The sequence below is a fragment of the Atta colombica genome, unplaced genomic scaffold, assembly GCF_001594045.1.
Source record: "Atta colombica isolate Treedump-2 unplaced genomic scaffold, Acol1.0 scaffold153, whole genome shotgun sequence".
Lineage (NCBI taxonomy): Eukaryota > Metazoa > Arthropoda > Insecta > Hymenoptera > Formicidae > Atta > Atta colombica.
Window position 1 is genome coordinate 3,073,912 of NW_017259243.1, and position 7,500 is coordinate 3,081,411.

General features: G+C 31.0%; 1 protein-coding gene and 1 non-coding gene across 2 annotated transcripts in view; both read left to right on the plus strand.

Moving 5' to 3' along the window:
- Positions 1–7,500, plus strand: part of LOC108685497 (mannosyl-oligosaccharide 1,2-alpha-mannosidase IA) — a 795,354-nt gene that overhangs the window by 133,017 nt on the left and 654,837 nt on the right. The gene's annotated exons all lie outside the window — the stretch shown is intronic.
- On the plus strand, positions 6,843–6,914 carry Trnad-guc. The gene has a single exon. It is a non-coding gene; the product is annotated as a tRNA-Asp (tRNA).

A 7,500-nucleotide genomic window follows, 5' to 3' on the forward strand; every position in this document is an offset into this window, starting at 1 on the left:
GTTTAGCATAAATACTAATTTGTATTCATGAAATTGCATTTAGAATCTCAATATTAAAAATTATCTTTTTTTATAAAAATTTTTCTTTTACCGTTATTTTTTTTACCGATCTGTCTATCACTGATCATTTTCGCACATTCGAATGTGAGATGAAGTTTCCTCGATAGGTAGATTGAGGGAGAAACACGAAATTCGTAATGCAAAGCTTAACTTTCGGGAGCATTTAAAAAATAAAAAGATAAAGGATAAAGAATATGTCATGCAATGTCTTTTTTATCTTTAGAATACAATGTCGTGGGAAATGAAAAAATGTTATCTCGTTGCACGCGCTTACATCTCATTTTGAAGATTCTACAGCGAGAGCGAATAAATTCACAGAGGATTCAGGTCTCTTCGACTTTTACCACGACAGGAGAATTTATGCAGTCGATCTTTTAAACGTGTGTCTACCATCTGGGAATTTTTCAGAAAATTAACTTTTGATCCAAAAAAGAAAAAAAATTAGAAGTGAGGCTTACTTCTATAAATCAAGAAAAAAGGAAAGGAAAATAGACTAGTCGAAAAATTCGCGATGCGTATATTTATTTATAAATATTGTACAGTATAGAGAGAGAGAGAGAGAGAGAGAGAGAGAGAGAGAGGGGAGATATTAAAAGACGATGTTTTTCATCTGTTGTTTACAATAGCACCTTCAAGTTGGAACAAACTTGTGAATATACAAGAGCTGTGTTTTTGCCCAAGCCCAGTGTATGTGATTTTGCAAGACGAGAAAGACTTTTCTGCGATCCAGTATTATCAATTTGAATAAGTCAATCAATTTTATTTTACGTTAATATCAATTCTTCGAGAAAGTGTAATGAATTATAAAGTTAACTCTACTGATTAAATATATTGTGCATTACATCAAGATTAATACTATGATTCCTATAATAAACTATATAATAGAATTGTGTATTAAATATGGCTGTTTATGACTGGTAATAATATAATTGCAGTATCTTACGATTAAAATTGTATTATTTTAGAAGTATTTTTTAAATGCATTTCTTTAGCACTGCGTTACCTTTGTAACATTATTTGTCGTTATCCATGTCGGTTGTTCATGTTCTCGTTCTTTGAGTCCGCAAAAAGAGCTCCTTCTCATATTTCGTGGTCAGCGAGGGTCGTAGCGACACACGGAGCTATCTCGATGATTCACAGTCATGACTCTCTTTACTACCACGGCATTGAGAAGGGTTCGCATAAATGGCAAGGTTTCGCAGTCGAGGTAGCGAGGAGCAACAAGAAAAAATAACGGAGGTGGTTGCGACAAATAATGTTTCCATTGAATTTTTTTCAAAAACTTTATATTCTATTCCTGCTATTTTATTTCGATTCTTTCGAATCTATTGTCTTTTTAGATTGATGAGATTTATAAATCTTCTAATAGAGATTTTATGATCAAATGTATAATTATATTGTCATGTATTTGTCTTTAGATATATGTACAGTGAGAGCAAAAAGTATTAGTATAAGGAAATTTTTTATAAAAAAGTCTTATTTGTAGAAAATAAACATTAATTAGCAATTTTATACAATGAATTCATTCTGTTCTTACATACAAACGAATATTCTTAATTTTAAAAGTTAAATTTCTTGACTGTACGAATACCTTTTGAGCTTTCAAACAATACAATTTTTAATTTTCGTTTATTTTTCAGATGATATATCTTCTATAATTAATACACATCTTTTTGGGATATACAATTTAAAAAAAAATACAGTCTATTTTATTTTTTATAAATAAATTGTTAATTACACAACAAGAAATGATCGTCAATTAAATGTCGAATCGGTCATGTCATCGATCATGATGTCAAATTGGCATTGAAATTATTGTATCGATGTTGATTCAACATCAATTCGATGACTCATTTCTTGCTTTTAAAAATAAAATTAAAAAGAAATATTTTCTCTGTATGAACATTTTGCACTCACTGTATATCGCATCAATAATCATAGTAGACACAACAGAATTTTTTTCGCTCAGTCTCGATCAATTCTGCATACAAATATGTTTAATAATTTTTACGTATAAGACAAGTTTGCGTCACAGATGTAACATGAGTCAAGATGTAACAAAGTCGCGATCGTGAAGGAACTTGCCATTTTTATCGTAAGAAGTATCGCTCACAGCATCGGATGTACCACTTAAGCCGGACTATCGAATTCGATAGCCGATGGTCGCTTAATGGCCGGTTATGTACGGAAGAACAGACCGCTTTCCTGCGCATATGCAAGGATCTTCGTTCAGACTGAAATTCACGTCGCATCGTAAATCATGTCGCTTCGGTTTCTCATGAGTGGTCGTTGTCGAGAACCAGCTCGGCGACGACGACGATGACGACTGGTCGAGATGACGCCTTTTGATGGCATCGAGAACGCCCACGCATATACAATCTGTTTACGTGAATATAAAACTCACGTACGTTCGTTCAGTGTACATGAGACAACCGTATGATACCGAAAGCGTTAACCCGGCACTGATGCTATCGTCTCTTCGTCATAAAGTTTACCACTTCTCTCTTCAATAAATTTACTGAACGATGCTAATAATACTAAAAATAAGGTATCTTTTCTTTGGTCTATCTTTTATATTATTTGTGTTTCTGCTTGTAAATGTAATTACTACTCAAATCTTCCTTTGAACGATAACAAAATAAAAAGCAACATATATAGTACAGTTTTTTTAGTTTAAATTATTTTGGAGATAATACACTAGTTTCGCTGTTATTCAGTCATTTTTACTCACCTTCTTCGAGCCGCAGAAAACATTTTTTTTTTATTTTACAATATCATTTGTTACATATTTAAAAAAAAATTAAACATAATTATGATGGATTCTTGAATATATGTTTTAAACTTTTTCTAATCTAAAATATTTTAAAATTAAAAATAAACTGCTTTATAATAGATCTTTTATACAATTTACATATCATTATACATGTAATAGAGCAATTATTTATCTAAATTATTCATGTTATAAATCCAAGTTATAAATTTAATTATAAATTCAAATATATGTTGATTTGCTTATATATATCTCGTCACTTCTTTTCTTTTACTCACACGATTGAGAGGCACAAGTTTCTCAAGGAACTTTCTATGACTGTTTATGAGTGTGAATATACACGATTCATAACGTTTATTTTATCTGCGAATTACGCGAAAGCTTCGTCATCTAGTCTTCAATACGAACGGGAAGCGACGAAGCCGTAGCGACAAAAAAAGAACAGTATATGATCAGTCGATGTAAAAGTCGAAGATACATTTATTACGGCTGAATAAAGTAAGCCGGCTTACAGCAATTTCGCGACAAATACCTTCGCGCGTGTTCTTCATCCATTCGCAGCGTTTTACGAGACATAAACGACGCATAATTCATTACCCATCGCCAAAGAGGCGAGATTGATGTCACACACTAGTAATTTATTCTAAACATCTTGTGTCTGTGATATCGATTCATTATCTCATTGTACTTTTTTTAGTTAGACTAGTTGTACATCACAGTGGCAAGAATAAAACTTTACTTTCATTTAAATGCAAAATATATTCATACATATTTTATGAATATACATTGTATATATTTACATTATAAATATATTTGAAATTGGGTTGATGAAAATAAATCTAATTAAATAATCTAATTAAATAAGAGAAATCCTATTTTCGATTAAAGCGAATCTTAGAGCTTAAATATTTTGATGTGAATTTATATACACATTCAATTCTGCAAACCTCTTATATATATATATATATTTACATATCCTTTTTTAATTAAATACTGTAAGGTTTGATTAGAACTTTTTGAATTATTTTTGTTAACTCGAACGAAATTCACTAACTAAAAAGAGAGAGTATAAGATTCTTTCAAAAAAATATTTTTGTGGACGAATATATTTTAATAATAATTCTATTGTATATTTCGCGAATCGCTTTTGTTTGATTCTATATTTCTATTTCGTGCCTATCGACATTATTGTCAGCTCTCAAAAATTGGTATCTAGATATCGATATAATCAATCGAAAATTTTCTTAGAACATTGCGTGTTTAAATATTTTAATGTGTGTGTAAATTTTTTCATTTGGAAACATTACAAAATATTACATTATACTTGACTTATATTTTGAAAGATATTCTTAATAATTCAATGAAAAATACTTATTAAGTAGATAACTATTATTATCAGAATTCTGAAGAAACAAATTTTGATATTGTCAAATGCCCAAGAGTATAAAATAATGCATGATCGTTACGCGAAGTGTGAATATTTTATTTACAATGGCGCTTTAGAGCATCAAACGCGGTGCGGGTGTACGTCGATTGATCATTGTGTGATTCAACCGTCGACGAAATATTCGGTTTCGATGCGTTATTGATAGAATATAGCGGCATCAAAAGCAACCAGGCCTGTGCATCGATCTAAATTACAAAATCGACTTTGCAGACAATCGATAGGTTTGTCGCTGCACTCGGACTATTGACGAGTGATCACATACGCTCGTCCTAATATCAGATTTAACGTCGACATGGGGGAAGACAAACAGCTCTCGTATTGGATGATGAAACGCGGGACGCGACAAACATATGGCTCCGAAATACCGCTGTAATAACGGGATGTAAATTTACCGGGATAGACGAACGCGGTGTACCACATTGCATCATGAAAATTCCGCATAGTTCGTTTTGAATGCGTTTTTAAACTAGATATTCACATATGCTGCGAGATATTTCACTCCCCGATCCATAAATTGTAAAAATTATGAATAAAAATCAAGTGAAAGCATCAACAGTTTATTGGAAGCGTTTTAAATTATATATTATATTTTTACCATATGTGATAAATAAGATTATTTTATATCTAATTGTATGTGTGTGTGTGTGTGTGTGTGTGTGTGTGTCTGTGTCTGTGTGTGTGTGTGTGTGTGTGTGTGTGTGTTTTTATAAATAGGTAGTTTTACATATTGTACAATAGACTTATAAATAATTCTTTACAATATTGCTTTATCGATATTTATGCCAATATTTTGTTTGACGAGATATTAACTAGAATTTAAAAGATCTACCTATTTATATCCATATATCTTTTGATTATAAATTAATTGTATCTATTATGTAAAAAATCAGCTATATTTTAATACATAAATATTAGCTTCAATATATATTGGGTATTTAAATTCAAGTGCTTTAAAACAGAATTTTATAGACAGGTAGTTATATATTTGTGAAGCAAGATCGCCTCTGGTATTTAGTATTCAACGGGTACTTGTTTGCTGTTACATGAATACATAAATCAGACATTTTTATATTAAAATTATATTTTTTACTTTGTGCAACAAACGCTTTGTCATGAAAATGTTAAAAAGAGAGAGAGAAAGAGCGAGAACGAGAGAGAGAGAGGGAGAGGGAGAGAGGAAAATGATCATACACTAATTTGATAAAGTTGCTTATTTTCGCTTTTCCCAAGCGGGATTTGCCGGATTCGCAAACTGGCATCACAACAATCATTAGTTAAACGACAAAGTAGTTTATAACCCCAACGAGTCACACTAATGAATCGATAAACATATCACCGGCAGTTTAGCGTGCGTAACTAGACAGCATAAACGTGCAAATTCGAGCGTGACACAAGATGAGAACGAGAAATGATTGCGTCGCGTCGCAATATTCTGTTACTATTACTGTTCCAGAACTACTATTAACAATCTGCTCTTATAAAATCATGTGCCTTTGTTTTTACGAGACGAGACTGATGGCGAGTTTTATTCGCGTTTAATGTACGACTTATGACATCCGACCTGTTATTTAATCCATCTTTCTTGCAGAGGATTGCAATGACGTGATCGCGATTCAATGAAACATGAACAATGTAAATACGAAATACACATTTAATTAGATATTCTCTAGATGTCATCTAGATACGGATTATGCGAATTATCATAAATTATACATGGTACACTTCTTTCTATTCATTAAGAAATTTGGAAAATTTATCTCCGAATCTATCTTTAAAATAGTTTCGATCCTGAAATAATTTTGTAAATTTTAAATACTGTCATTGCAACGCATTCTTATTGTATGAAAATAATCTTAATTATAGCGATTAAATTAATTTCTTTTAAATCCACTAGACAACGTTAAACGACTGTGATTATATATGATTTGATATTTGCATAATTACAAAGTAGACGTGACACGTTTTGAAAAAATAATATGCATAATTTAACAACACGGTCGTAATTCATACAAATGTGTATTTCACAGTTGCACGTTTTCTGCCTGATTTAATTACGAATGAGATTAGGTGAATTAAATAATGAAAAATTAATGTTGCGTCTGCAAGATACTTATGTATTCATAAAATGAAAAAAAAATTTCCTTGATAAGAAAGAAATCTTAGTCTCCCCCGTGATAAGCGAGTATATTAACCAAAACATCCATTATTTACATTTCATTCCATATATATATATAAGTTACGTTCCATTATTATATAATCATTATGTAGTGAGATGTTTCTTTACGAAATATATAAATATGTACATATGTATCTATATTAAAGTTAACATTAAAATATATAGTTTATAAATATAGATATTTATTAATATTAGAAAGACATTTTTAATCTTCTTGTTTTTATTAATCTTTTTAAAATTAAGTTTAAAGAACATTAAATATTTTATATTTGTTTATATTGAATGTTAAAAAAATTTTTTATAAAATATTTTACAAAAATTGAGATAATGAAATAGGAATATCTTGACGTATTCGTAGACTATAATAAGAGAAGAATCAATTCAACAAGTCCTCGGTAGTATAGTGGTCAGTATCCCCGCCTGTCACGCGGGAGACCGGGGTTCGATTCCCCGCCGGGGAGGAATTTTTTTTTTTAATACAAACACATTTTGCAGTCAATAGATATCTTGTCCCTTTTTTTTTGTTAATTCTCTGTTTATTTTAAAAAGTTTATTATAAAAAGTTTACTCTTTTTACATAAACTTATATGAGAAAATACTTGGAAATAGAATGCAATTTTATATAATTCAATAACTAATATATTTTTTATTTCTCGTAATATCAACAAATATGTTGTGATTACGTATGTTTCACGATTTTATTAGCGTGAAATTAGAAAGATTGGTATCATAAAAAAAAGGGAGGGAGGTACTGATATTTTGAAACTTGAACTGATATTTATTCTTTCGATAATTTATATGCGTTATTTTGAAATTCGCCAGTCTGAATTCGATGCGTTCGCTTTGAGATTTAAACGCTTCATGGCCTGCTCTCGCGGGACCGGTCAGGCCCGTATACAACTCAAAAACTGAATTTATTGACTAGCGGGACCGATAAATTGTTTCGAGGTCCGTGGCAGGGCACAGTGGCGGATGTTATTGAGCTATTAAATCGTGATTACCCGCGTGTTATTGGGTGCGGCGACATGGAGACGGGACATTCTTCTT